Source organism: Triturus cristatus, chromosome 8 (assembly GCF_964204655.1).
Source record: "Triturus cristatus chromosome 8, aTriCri1.1, whole genome shotgun sequence".
In the NCBI taxonomy this organism is placed as follows: Eukaryota; Metazoa; Chordata; class Amphibia; order Caudata; family Salamandridae; genus Triturus; species Triturus cristatus.
In genome coordinates this window covers 14,433,259-14,448,641 of record NC_140591.1, presented here as the reverse complement: position 1 = coordinate 14,448,641, position 15,383 = coordinate 14,433,259, and positions in this window count along the sequence as shown.

Genomic DNA, 15,383 nt, shown 5'->3' with positions numbered 1-15,383 from the left:
AACTGGAACATGTTCTGGGCATACGAAAACTATATACTGGTTTCGAAATTCTAGAATTTCTTTAATTAAATCAGTACCTGACCCTCTCCATTTATTCGTGAGTAATTCTGTCAATATGTCAGGTAGGGGTCCAGGATCGGAGTGTTGGCTTTTATATAATATAAGGAGGTGTTGAATCATGTATATACCAGCTAAACGCTGTTCGTCTGGGGCAAGATTCAGAAACGTGTGTGCTAGTGCATCATCACTGTATTTGCTGGGACTGTCAGCCCATTGTACTGCTGACCTGGCTAATTCTTGTTCGTCCATGGAATCGAGCATATGGTACCCCCTTCGGTCTCGGAGTAATTTATCAGCAGTTTGGAATAGGTGTTCAGGAGACCTTGCATTTAACATAGGGGCTTGAAAATGTCTATTACATTCTGGACGTATCGGACGTATCGGATCATTAAAGCATCTGGTATTATTAAAAGATCTTCCTTTACCTACATAAGCCATTGTCTCTAAGTGTCCTGTGGGCATTTCTGATTCTTCGTCCTCCTCTCCCTCTGATTCATGTTGATCTGACTCTAATCTTTCTGTATGTATTCGTTCTACTTCTTTGCGAATCTTACGGCACATAACTACTATACATGTCTGTTTATCATGTTTCCCTTCTGATATATTCTGGCCCCATCTGGTAAGTACTTCCATTTCCTCCTGATCTACCCCAGGCCTATCTCTGTTTCTGATCACACAGTTTATGAAGAAGCGTAACAGTTGTCTCTGTACATCCACTTTCTGGTATTCCATGGCTTCGTCAATACTTTCAGGGCCTCGCCCTGATTGGACAAAGTGATATATATTGTCTAAATGTGCCACCATTCCTGGTAGTGTCGCTAAATACCTTGAAGCTCGTCGTATACGTAGTGATGACAGCAGCATACCGTCTCGTCTACCGGGCACAGGATCATATCTACAATCCACTAGATGCTCTTTAAACATGTCGGAAGTTGCTAGTTGGGGTGTACGTTCGTATGCTAAATCTCTAAGGGATAATTTATTTCCTCGAGGTGGCGTGGCAAAAATGTCTGTCGTACCTCCTGTCGCACCGTCTGAGGTGCTAGGCACGAAAGGATTTGTTGGATGTAAGATAGAAACTGTAGATGTAGGAAAAGCGGTAGAAACAGATGGACCTGTGGGAATGTGCGTAGGAGTTTGTTGTTGCGGCGATACAGACGGATGATCTTGGCGTTGAGCACCATCGGTGGGCGGTGTGTGTGGCGGAACATTAGCATATTCAGGCGCTACATCGTCTAAATAGGAAGAAAGGAAAATATCTTTTGCTGTTTTGGGATGTGCTTTTATCGGGAGTAATGGAGGTGTCAAGCCTTTCGGTATTTCCGGGGTGGCCTGAGGTTACCCTTCGGCCAGAAGAGGATACATACCATTCATAAGAGTGTTTCGTTGTCTGTCTACTTGTTCTGCTTTTACTCGGGTACCTTCCTCAATTAATAAATTTTCTCGGTCTTTACTCGAATTCTCCCTACTTTTCTCTTCTTGTCTGAGCGTTTTTTCTGTACGTCTATATGATTCTTTACGCCATAATTCAATGGCATCTTTCTGTGACTGTCTGGCTTTCTTTTTCCATAATTCTTCTTCTACTCTCATGATGCAATCTGCATCCCAGGTCCCAGCTGCGGGCCATCTCTGACTTTCTGGTAAATCCTTGGTGTAGTCCACCCATAAATCAAGAAATAATACGGCGTCTAGGCCATGCTTATGATACATAAAGTACCCTGGAGTGTCCCTAGGTGGAATGGGAACAGCTTCTTCGAGTACCCCTTTTCTGGTTTTGATCTGTCTTAATTTTGAAAAGAGCGGCATTTTTAGACCTTATTACTTGAACACACTTAATACAATAAACACAATAATGAACAATCATTCACACCACAATATGTAGAACGTATTAAAACATTTAACATTTAACAGTTTAACGAACGATGATAACTAATAGAAAACTAGTTACTGACATAATACTAACACTAGATAATACTGATTTATATGCAAGACATACTAGATATACTGCTAAACGGTACAGATACACTGCTGAAACAGTGCAGACCGGATTTGTGTACCCAAACCCGTCTTGACCGGCACAACCTATGTGCACGTCTAAATGCCTCCCCGGCAACGGTACTCACCGGGTAGCACGGAACGGAAGGCCTCGGAACTGAACTGGACTGGACCGGACTCGACTCGACTCGACTCGACTCGGAACTTCGGAACCTGGTGGGCCTCTGTATACCTCGGATCTTGCTCTCTCAGCTAGGCTCTGGTCGGGATACTTCGCACTTCTCACCGCCTCGTCTGGGTGTTGATCGCAGCCTCAGTCACCCCCGCTTGGCCGAAGGGAGATACAGGAAATCCTGCGGGTACGCGTTTTTGTCCGTTCAGCTGTGGCAGGAGACCGGGCCTGCAACGCACCTCCGGCGCATGAGATGAGAAAGTGTCCCTGTTCGGGCGCCAATTTATGTGGTAAATATTTCATTACCGGTACTATTTTTTATGCGGTAAAGTCTAGTAAGAATAACTCAGTAAAAATAAGAGGCAGAATCCGTGGTATTAGAGGTTCTGAAAGGCTTTATTCCTCTACAAAGGAATTATGATTCGAATTATAGGCTTCAAATTCCATCACCACGAGGGTTCAGGAAGGGAAGGCAATACATTATTGACAAGTAAAGATATTTATATGAAAAGCATTACATTAAGACAGATGCAGGAGGCGTAACAGCTGATAGTACAGATAATAATACACATACGTAATGAAAAAGGCGTATATATAGGCGTAACTAGATACGTCATTAAACATGATGTCACAAGTGGGTGGATCCATAAGAGAATCCTGCAATGTCAGCAGAAATATTTGGCAGAGATGCGCGCGCAGCCGCATGACGTGTGATTGACGTGCAACTAGAGGGTGAAGGGGACTTGACATTTAGCTCTGCATGTGGAGACAGAAGTCTGGGGGGTCATGTCAACCTAATCCCAAATCATATCTAATATCTTATGTTTAAAGAACTGTATTATCCAAAAGGAAAGGTCTCTAGGACGGAATCTATTCTATACTGACTGTTAGTGCGTGTACAAGCGTCTGAGTGTCTACATGAAATGCGAGGGGGCAGGAATCTTCCATGGTAACAGGGGCTATGAATTACTTGTATGAGGACAGTGAGGCCTGGCCCTTTGCTCGGTAGCTGGAAGAATGTTTACCTAAACTACTAGACAGGAATGCATCGGATGAGGAGCGGAGCAGATAATCTTGAAGGTGAAATACAGTTTTTGGCAGGCAACGGCCGGATCAGGCACCGTTAGCCGCGCAGGGAGTAGGACAAAGTTCATGGATACAGATGCGGGCTCGGACTGGAGCTTTCAGAGGCAGAAGGCAGGAAAAGGCTTGATGGCAGAATTCAGGGCCTACTCGCCTGAACTGAAAAACGTGGAAAGTGAACCACATAAAGTCGGTGGCCTTTCATACTTAGGAATGGAATATCTGACCCATTCATGGCGGATCTGAAAGAGGACATGTTGACGGTGGACGCACATGTATTTGCGTCTTCATAACTGGAACTGGAGGGAACATACATGTACTTGTAGCATGCACATGGAGCCGTTGGGGTCTACGATAGGGGACATAACTGATCATAAAATTCATATTTCCTCACAGCACAAGTTGATGTTTTCTCAACTAATATAATGTTAGTTATCCCTCGTGTTAGAGCTTATCTTTCATATTAGCACTTGTATAGGCTTACATATATCTTCACCTTCACCTTCTTCTTTCTTCCACATGGTCATGTTAGTAATGTTCTGTATCACTTATCCTATATTCTTTATATACATCACTATTTACGTCTCTAGTCATATATCTTGACAACCGCTTATTTCCTACTATATACCTTTTTTTATACAGCTCCATCCTCCCCCTATCAGTCTCTCCTCATACCCATCCCCCCTGGCTCTGCAACACTATAACAACGGGGATGCAATATTCTGTGTTACTCCATACCTTACATAGAATCTGAGTAGTATTCCTACAGAAAAAGTTTATCATATTTCCCTTCTCCTACGCAATTTAATCCTTCCCCTACACATTGGAGAATGGTAAGTATTCACCTAGAACCACCAGTTGCTATAACTGATTCATAAGCAGTATTAAAAGTATACATAGATTTCAATCCATTGTATAATATTGTCACGTATAAGACACCTTAAGTCCTCATATTTACATTTACATTTGGCTAATAGTGTTTTTCATATTCCAATGTTCTAATATGGCTTATTAGAAATATTTTTTCATTAGTTATGCATTATCTGATCAAAAGATACCGCTCTTAGGGGGTATATTCACAAGAACGTGTGATAACTACCGCAAGAGTAGCCTAACGCAACTTCCAACATCGCAACCCAACGCGGGAAAATTACACCGTGTCAACCAAGTATTCACAACGCGGCGGTAGCATGCGATAATCACCAGATAACGCATCAACTAGCCGCGCAAAATCCAAAGCCATGCCACAAAAATGCAAAACGCAAAAAAAATGCGACAAGGCGAATGCGGTACAAAAAGTTGCGAAAACCAGCTACAGGTCTGCAAATACCACGTGTCTGGCGGGCAAATGCACCACAAAAAACACAGAAACAACACACCAGAAACAAGCTAAAGCACGTAGCAACATGGATGCAAACTGACCCAGCGCAGAGGCCAACGCAAACCCCACAACCTCCACAGACCACTAGCAAGGAACAACGGGGTCAGGGAAGGCCAAGGAGAAGAGGGAGAGGAAGACGGAGTGCAGACTGCAGGAAAAAAAAGACCAGCGTCACGGAGGTGACAGAACACTACCAGCAACTGATCCACAAGCAGACCACCTGGAATGCAGTCGGAGTGCCGAGGAGGCCACTCGAGGAGGCCAAGAGGCGCCGGCATGACGTGACAACCGAAACCAGGCACAAACCCGCTGCCAACAGGAAGGCAGCAATGGCGACTGGAGGTGGTAGTCCAGCAACACAGGAGGAGCTGGAGGAAACCGAGGCCACAGTCATCAGTGTGGAGACAGTGCAAGGAGTAGGGAGTATGGACACAGCTTGAGACGACCTGACTACATCAACAGGGAGAGTAACGGACAGGGACTGGGGGGACGGGGGAGATGGGCACAATGGCACACATGCACAATGAGGCATAGCACACTGCACACCCACAATCACCCAGGATCATGTCCCTAATACCCTTGGCACACTGCAGCACATACACATAGCAAGAACAGAACACCTACATTGATGACAATGTGGTACAATGATCATGGCCGACACTGCAGAACAGAGGACACAACTGGCTCCGCACATGCACAGAAACATGACTACTACATCTGACAGAGCAGGAAACTGTGAAATGGAAATGTACGCGTACGACCTCACATCCGTCATGTAGTCCAAATGTACACTGTCCCCCAGCAGGATTCAGCACCTCACAAACAGCCACAATGTACATTGTCATACAGTCTGCATGAAGACCGGAACAAAGCACAAACATACATGTCAACACAATGTCAACATGCATCTCCTCTTCACATTGCAGAGTGGCACACAACACCTCCAGCAGGGCACACAAGACGACACATCTGTGATGCCAGAGAGGACCACCTCACCTTTGACACCGACACCCTACAACAGCCCATGGACATCCCATGCGTCCCACCACCAGGACCCGGGCAGACAAGCTACTCAGAGGAGGACACAGAGCCTACAACAGACCACACAGCAGGAAGCACCTGCAAGCACAGCTGGCTCACGACACTTCACCCACCCGCACATGGCACCCCAATGCCAGGTGTCAGCACGCCAAAAGGAGGTGGCCCAACAGGTGTGGGTGGGTGCGGAACCCATGGAAGGCGAACTATAACACATACGTTGGTGTCTATCACCCTCAGGGACCACCCACACCCCACAAAGGAGACCCGCACTGCCATAGAGACACATGCAGATGCACATTCACAGTACAGAACCACGCCCAGGGGTGCACAAATAGCAGTCACACACCCATGTTGGCTCTACGTACGACGGCCCTGGCCAGTCCCCATACAAATTGAGTGGATGACGACAAAGCTACATGTCCAAGCTCCAGGCTGCTACCTGCGGTGACATGTCTGCATCCGATGTACACAGCACAATGTCATAGCACACAGGGCCCTCATGCATACAACAAGACCACAGGGACACACGTAGACACTATGTTGTACTGGCTACGGGCACGTGCGCCCGGCCCCTTTATTGGCAGGGCCACATGTACAGTGACACCTGTGCTGGATGTGTGTGTGGTGAGTGCAAGCCAGCCCGCACGGAGTGCTTGGTGCTGGCAACCACATGAACAGTGGACACCAGTGCAATGGACACTGAAAACACCTGCATGACAGAGTCAACTGCTGAGCAACATGGAGGGAGCCGGAAAAAGTCCAGAGGTAACACAACATGCAAACAGAAGTGTCCGTGAGTTGCAGTACACTGAGGTAGGGGCACCACAGCTGAGCTCGCCCATGTGAACAAAAATCTCGGATTGTGTCCTTTCGAGACATTCCTGATGCAGATGCAGTGGGGTGTGTTAGACCTGCATCATCTTCCTCATCAGCGTCCCAGGTCTCCCACACTGCTTGAGGTGACATTGATGCGCAACCTCTCCACAACACAAAACTCAATCAGTAACGGACGATGGACCTGGAGTGCTGAGCAGGGTATCCGACTGATGATGGCATCCACGACAGGTGTGAGCAACTCCGTAAGTCTGTCAGGACTCTGGCAGATGGCGGTTGGAGGTGGTCCTGGCGGTGGTGGCGTGTGCCTCCTGCAGTGATGCGACGTCCGGGTCGGTCAGGCCTCGATTTGATGTGTAAACCCTGGTGGATTGCAGTTGAGGTCGGAGGCAGCGGACAGCACAGGGCCACAGACACATGGCGTTGATGACCCTGAGGCCATCGCCTCAGAGGCCATCCAATATCTCAGAAGTAGGGATCCCAGACCTGACCAGCACAGAGTTAGTGGCCCCGTATGCACAGTGGCCTGCACAGGCACCCTGTCATGGAACGGTGACTTGTGGTGCACTGAGGAAGGTCCACGCGCAATGAGCAGGTCCTCATTGATGTCCAAGGTGAATGTGGCGTAGGCTTGCAGGGGACAGTGGAATGTGTCCTCCAGGGCATGATGCGGAAGTGCTGATGTTATCAGGCAGCAGCAAATGGAGGAGTGGAAAGCGCCCGCCTCGTTTTCACTACCAATTCGGTATCAGCTACATGAGGATGAACACTAGCCCCTAGTCCATAGACTCAGACGCCACCAATGTACGACCAGACAGTGTTCATGAATGTCGGGTAACAGACTTAGTGGCACCGGTGCTGAGAGGGGATGCAGTCTGTACACTGGTATGAACTCCGCCATTGCTAAATCAAGACTCTTTGACCTACTGGCCCACACCCACCTGTCGTTGGCTCGCGATGCATAGAGTTAGTGACACCAGGGCAGTTGTCGGTAGTGTTCGATCACCTCCGTAACGATGATCCTGTTCCCTCCGGACTGCAACGGGTCATCCTCATACACCTCTCCTTGCGTGTGAGGAGATGTATTCTGCCTTTGAATAATCGATGTTCAGTTCCAATTCTGTGACCTACTCTTGCGCAGCGTAGGCCGAGGGCAGTAATCCGAGTAGGCCCACAGACACGTGTGGTTGTAATGCTCTGCACAGACTTGGTGGCACCACATCGAAGGGAGTATAGTGACATAGTATGGTGACATGAACTCTGCCTTAAATGATGTTCACTGCCATGGTGTAATCAAGACTCAGTTCCAAATGTGTGACCTACTTGACCGTGGTGTAGGCCGGAGGCAGCAGTAGAGTACGTCAACAAGAAAGGACTAAAGCGGGCCTCTGTTGTGGAGCCCGTGATGGTCTGAGGAGGCTGCCAAGGTCACAGACCTCGGGCTTGGACCTTGTGCCTGCACGTGGTGGGCCCTCCGTGACACATGCCAGGGTTGGCAGGTGATCAGTGTGGCCTGACTGCGCAGGGGCGGGCCTGACGGGTTTGGGATCCAGCGGTCCGGGGTACGGCATGCACACAGGATCGCAGGCAACTCCGCTCATGAGGACGGCATCGGCCTCGTGGCGTGGTGAGAGGTGCCACACTGGCAGAGACATTGGGCTTTCTGGAAGAGGACCACGTCCAGGGCGTGTGCATTGTCAGAGTTGTGAGTTGCATGGTTGTGGAGTTGAGGTGAGTGGGGTATTCATTTGATACTTGCCAAGGGGCTGTGCCGTTCCCTTGGTGCCATCCTGTGGACGCTGGTTGCTGATGGACTGTCGGAGGATGGAGGAATTGTGCACAGTGGCTGGGTATTTGGAGGCAAGATTGATGGAGGTTCCACGGTGTTCGGTTGTTGCCTGCACATTGATGTGAGATGTGTGCTTTCTGTTGCGGTGATTGTGTGCTGTGTCGGCAGGGTGCACAGGTATGACATGTGTGCTGTGGGTTGCCCCCAACACATGCGTGCATCCAGCTATGGCGTATGGTTCTTGCTTGGTCTTCAGCGGATCCTTATGTTTGATGCATGGGGACTGGGGTACTAGGCTGTGGTGGTGTCCAGGACAGGTGTGAGTGACTTGGATGTGGCTGGCTGTGTGACTCCTCCTACTGTGGCGGGTGTTGGTTGTGGAGTACCAGGGGCCAACAGGTGCAGCACAGTCATCAGCTTTGTGTACGGTGGGATGTTGGTTGTCCGCTGTGTTGGTGCCGTCGGCCTGTTAGGAGTTGTTGGTCATGATGCATGCGATGGTTGTCCCTCTGAGCCGCTATTGGGCAATGACATTGTCAGGTGTTGGGTCTGTGAGGCTGGTGTGTTTCCTGGGGGTCGGCTGTCTTTGTCAGCGCTGTCTGGGTGGTGGTCTGGGAGGGGGGTGTTCCGGGTGCTGTATGGGGTCCTGGGTTGGTGGCGGTGGGTGTTGTGGCCCTCTTGGGTGTCCGGGCTGCATGACCGGTGGCTCCATGGCATCTGCTGCCCTTCCGATGTGGCTGTGGGCTGTGCTTCTTTTTGTGGTGCAGGCTGTGGTCCGACTTAGCACCAGGTCAGAGCAGGTGTTATTTTCCTGCTGCTAACGCGCCTTATCGCCTGTTTTGTGTTCTTATCGCAGTTCTGGCTGTTCGTTGTGAATGTTGTGGAGTTGTGTTGTTGCCGCTTTTGGCACGGAAACACACACTCTGCATCTCATTAGCGATAGTTGCGGGGGTCATCCGTGGCAATGTGTTTTGCGGCTGCTATTGCGGGTGAACTGGTGCTGTGGGCTGTTAACACCAGCTTGTGATTGGGGCGATACGTTTATCGCAACTTTGCCTGTGATAAAATGCCGTTAAGTTGGCGATAGTTCCTTGTGAATATGCCCCTTAGTTTTTCATACCTACGGCCAGTACTGAATTTACTATTATTGTTATATTTACCAGTTCTTGGATTTTTTTGTTTTACTTCCCTCTCCCTTTCATTTTCCCTTCCTCTCTGGGCTAGTTAACTATTTATCTATTTATATATTTATATGCTCTCTTTAACCATTAAGAGATTTAAGTCACACTTGCTTCTTATTAATTTACTTACCTATTTATTGTAAAATGCGACTGAAGTCATTGTTTTTACAATGAGATTTTATGCAAAAGTTTAATAAAGAATTACAAAAAAATATATAAAAATATACATGTAAGGTATCTGTATAATTTTAATATTTAATGGTAGACGAGCTACAAGATATAAATAGAAAGCCAAGTAACTCGATTGGAACAAGACCTATGCAACGATGCAACAGGCAAAAATAAACAATGAATCCATTCATACTTTATATTAGTGTAAACATAGGAAAAATAGAGTGTCAACTGTAGAAAACTGTGGTTCAGGTAGATACATCAAATATATAACAATTGTCATAGCCCCACTATTCACCTTAGATGAACAGCATCGTATATATATATTTATTCAGACACATACATTCTGTTTGAAGGAGCTGCATTAAAAATTAATCTAGTCTGAAGCGCTTAATATTCAAATTCTTTAAAGGTGGGATTAAAAACTGTTTCCTCTGGATAGTATATAACTTGCAAAAAAATAGAAAGTGTAGCAGAGACGGACTTGTTGTTGAGTCGCACGGGCAAGGCTCTAAAAGGGAGTCATGGTAAGTGGGGTTTGGATAGGAAACCAAATAGTGTGCAATGCCAACCCTAGGGCTTGTTTACAAGTCCCTTGCGCTACCCGTAGGTCACTTTTCCCATCTTAAAAATGACATATCTCAACCAAATAAATGTAGATGCGTCCTCTGAATTCTTACAATTGTTAATGATAGTTTGGTTAGTATCAGGGGAGCTAATTTACCACAGTCCTCTAGTGGCACCAGTCTCAAATCTGTGTGACACAGGGTAATAGGGAGGCTGTTTGGGACTGATAGAAGTTTCCATAAAAAGGTGTTTTCAGCAACTTGTAGTTCAGTGGCATCACACCAGCCCCATACACCAGCACCATGGATAGCCATGGACAAACATCCTATAGAGTAAATGTTAGCCATAACATCCAAAGGGTTCCTGCCCAGTTTCCCCTCAAATCTAAAAAGGGCTGAAATGATCTGGTCCAATCTTAACCTCCTGCATTTAACCAAGTGTGTCCAGGAACTTATCTGATCAAAGGCAATTCCTGAATAAGAGAAGGTGGTGACGTTTAGAAACTGTTCCCCATTAATATGAAGCAAATTCAAAGATTTGAAGAATTTTCCTATCACCATTATGTGAGATTTAGAGGTATTCGTTTTTAGACCCAGACCATTCATGAACCAGTAAAACCTGTTTAACACTTTTTGGAGACTTAACCCCGTTCTTGAGAATAAACTCAGTCATCTGCGTGCGATGAAGCAGGTGGTTTCCTAGATCCAATTCTTGGTGGATCTGCATCATCTAAATTAAGATGCTTTTCCAGGTCATTAATATAAAGGCAGAATCAGTTCGGAGCCAATACGCAGCCCTGTCGCACGCCGCGTTTCACTTCGATTGTTTCTGAAAGCTCTCCATTTGTCCTGTACCTTACCTGCCCTACAACTCCCTCATGCATCTGGGCCACAAAATGGACCAATGCAGAGACAATGCCCATGTCAGGCATGTTTTATCATAATCCCCCTCTATCCACCAAGTCAAATGCCACCGTTAAATCCATGAGACCCAGGTGGATGCTACCGCCACAAACGGCAGTATATTTGGAAATGACTAGGTGGAGATTGAGGCGCTGCTCGACAGTGCCAAGGCCTTGCCTGACCCCATATTGTACGTCTGAGAATCACCCCATACTCATTACCCAAGACTCCAAATGGTCAAGTAAAATTCTCCCCATAAGTTTACATGTTGTATCAATTAGAGAAATTGGGCGATAGCATCTGGGCTCTGAGCTATTGCATTTTTTGAAAACATGAACTACATTTGAACTGCGCCACGACTTTGGAGGGCCCTCTATAGCCGCCTTTGTGAGAAGTTGGCCTGGTATATGCTGTCCACTGGTTCTAGTGGGCACCTTGTACCAGTTCAAACAACCCTTATTGATGATTAGGCTAAAGACAACCTATACTGAAAGCCATCCTAGTTGTATCTATGGAGAGCAGCCTTAAGGCTAAGTATTGAAGAAGTGTAAAGCAGCTTGGTTTACCAGATTATAACCTCTTGAATAACCAAATGAAAGGAGATCCACATAAGGTATATATAAAATATGTGTATTTATTTCTAAACACTCTCTACTAATCTCTTTATGAGATTAGAGCACAAGATACACAATATTAAAGCGTTAGAACGACAGCAAATAGCACAATAGACAGCGGGCTCCAGGGGGAGACCGAACCATATATTAAGAAAGTGGTATGAGAACCACGACTTGACTAGACACAGTGCCTAGAGCACGTAGAATCGCTGGGACCCCAAGGAACCACCCAAGGTAGTGACACAGGGGACTCACAGGGGACACGTGCAGTGTGAGAACACAGTCGCGAGCCCGGTACAATCCTATGGGAAAGTCGTGGTTGGAATTTTAAAGATTAAGGACACTTAGGAGAGGACTTGGAGCAAACCCTTTTAGACTTAGAAGGTTCTAAGGCCAGCACCCATGTGAGCACCGGAGTACTCGTGTTACCTAACTCAGGGAAGCGGGGTGCATAGGTGTCAAATGGTGTTGGGAATCTTCGTCGTTTTCAACAGAGAGTTGCTGCAAAGTGCTGCTGCTGTGAACTGGAAAAGTATCCGGTGTGATTAAAGCCTGGATCAGAGATATGAAGAACCTGAAAGCAGAGGGGACAGAGTCTGGGTCACTTCTGGGTGACCAGGGGCACAGTAGACCAATGACCACCAATGTCAGGTGTTTCTGGTGCGAAGAGGTGAAGCTTGACTCCACTGCCACGGGAACCAGGAGACATCGACGATGACCACAGTCTGCAGGCGAGCTATCCCACGAAGGATGTTGAGTGCTGGGGGGTCGGTGTCTGGATTGGAGACCAACAAGCCTTGGCAACAGCAACCTACGTGGTGAGAGTAAAAAGGCTTCGGTGTGGACCAGCAAGGTCCTGTGGACTCCCCAAGTGATGGAGAGTCAGGGCACGTCTGTAGCAACCAGGTAAGCCCACTGAAAGTTACAGTACCCTTCTCAGGGACCCACATGTCGACGGACAAGGGATTGCGAAGGGACCTCGAGAGGAATCACTAAATACCAGCCCACAGGACACTCATGGAGTGTATGCCAGTAGTCTTTGGTGGAATCACTGCTCAGGTCTGGACTACAAGTAACCCAAAGCACAGCCTCAGGGATCGCCAAAAAGCATATGCTGCTGCAAATTTGCACGGTGTCCAGGGGTTCGGGTTGCAAGGCCCCCACAAAGGCTTTGGATCTCAGGTTTGCTGACAGCACGATCAGCCTCGGGGAAGCTTGGAAACCCACCTCCTGTGTTGCAAAATCTTTGGAGTCCTTCAGGAGCTCTGTAGTTGCAAAACGGACACATGCGTCTTTGGTGCCTGCCTTGCAGGGGAGTAACTCCTTTACTCCAAGGAATATTCTTCAGTCATCCAACGTCGTGTAGATAGCTGAAGTTCTGGGATTCTGTAGCATAGTTTCGTCCAGGTAAATCTAAAGTCCTGTAGCCAGAGTTCCTACTCTATACCCAAGGAAGGGGTGAGACAAACTCTGGGGACCCACCTATGGGAGGGTCAGGACAGAGGGGTGGCTACACCCATGTCCTTTGTCCAGTTTTGTGCCAGAGCAGGGGCTGATAGCCCCTGCAACCAGTTTCTGGTGGACTATGCACAGGGACACCAAATGTGCCCACAGTGCAGACATCAAAGCACTCTCATGGTGCACCCACCCAGCCCCAATACACTAAAGCCTGTCTGGTAGGTGGTCACACCTCCCTGTGACAGGAAACCTATTGCCAGGCCTCCCCTGACGGAGTTTTGTCCAGCAGCAGGAGGGCAGACTTATGTCTGTGGCTGGCAGCATCCATTTTGTGATGCCAGGGTTCTGTGAAGCTGGTACCGGTGAAGTCATATTTCTCCTTCTAGTAGGGTGGAATCATATCTCCCCCGCCAGTTACTGGCGGGGAGGTATGATTCCAAGGTGTTTGACACCAAACACGACATGTTTCCATGCAGCCATTCCAAAGTTAGCATTTACCGCGAGGTTATAATGCACTTAAAAGTATATGGTTTTGCTGCATCACAAACAACCCCGGAATAAAGGTTCCGAAAGCTGCAGAGGGGCTCTGCTCATGCATGGACACCCTCTCACATAAAACCCAGCACCCTGCCTTCAGGATTGATAAGGCCTGCCATAGGGGTGACTGATAGGTTTATATGTGCAGTGATATGGAGAGATATAGTGAACCTATATCTAAGTAAGGGGTGCATGCACCACCTTACACAGGCTGCTGTAGCAGACCTGTTGTGTCATTTTGAAGGGTCTCCCAGGGGCGACATAATACATGCTGCAGCCCCTGAGAGGCCTCTGGGGTACCTATGCCCCGGGGAAATAGGATACCATATACTAGGGGCTTTTAAGGGTACGCCAGAATCCAATCTGTGGTGTACCTAAAGTACATGCAATCAATTTAGAGAGGAAGCAGCTAGGCTGGGGTCCTGGTCAGCAGGGCCCCAGTCAGACTAAAGTTGAAAACAGTGAAACATCAGCAAAAAGTGGGGGTAACTATTAGAAGCAGATCCTACTCTCCTACACAACTTCTGAAGATGTTTGTCAACAGAGGCTTCCATAAATCAGGATTGTCTAGAAAAAGATCTGCGGGAATCCCATCCGGACCGGACGCCTTGTTTCTCCGGGTACGATTCAAAGCGGAAATGACCTCCTTACAACAGGGTGGATGTATCAAATTATAGCTTGTCTTTGCTCAAAGGTAGCTGTTTCAGAATGACTATTCGTTCCCTCACTACAGCTAAATAGATATGAAAATCAATCAAACTTATGGGAGGAGGGTGATGTCAATCTGTGTGCTGTGATCTTCTTTAAAAAATGGGTCGGGAACAGTCTTCCCGAACAGGTAAAGATCCTTACTGGTACTTGCTGCATAAAGTTTTTTCCCACGCTTCAGTTGTAATATCTTTTTTCCTCTGTGAAATAAATGAGATTCTTGTTTGACTTTGCACTGTTTCTATTGAACCAACGGTGCGGTTTAATCTCTGACAGTACTTGGTAAAGCTATCAATGTATTTTAAGGTGAGGCACCTGCTGATGCACCCGTAACCACAAGCACTGACAATCCCTGCGTTTACATTCATGCCCTCTCCCTCTGCACCCTTGTCAGGCACAACTGGGGGAATCTGTGCCTGTCTCTGCATACCAACTGTATACGGAGAAGGTCTAGAATTCAAAAGATCATTTAAAAAGTTATCCTTCTCATCTAAATCCTGTTCTGACCTCTGCTTCTCTGTGTTCCTCCCATCATCTAACTTTTTGTCTGTAGTTTCTTTAACGATTGAAGAAAAAACTCTCACTCTCTCTACTATATACTCTCTCTGTAGTGTTGTGTATTATAGAGAACGGGACCCCTCGGAACCCTAACAAACTCCGTAGTCTAGTGATGTAAGTGATTGGGTGTGGATAACGAAATTCATGACATAGCACGTTTCAGTTAACGGTTACTCTCTAAAGAATAAAGAAGTGTAATACAGAGCTCCATGTATGGCGTGATTCATTTACTTGCTACTGGGCTGGGGCAGACGCTACAACTGGTGATGAAATAGGGGATACATGAACCCCGCAATCTGAAGAGGCAACAGTGCTCTCCCAGAGGGTTTGGC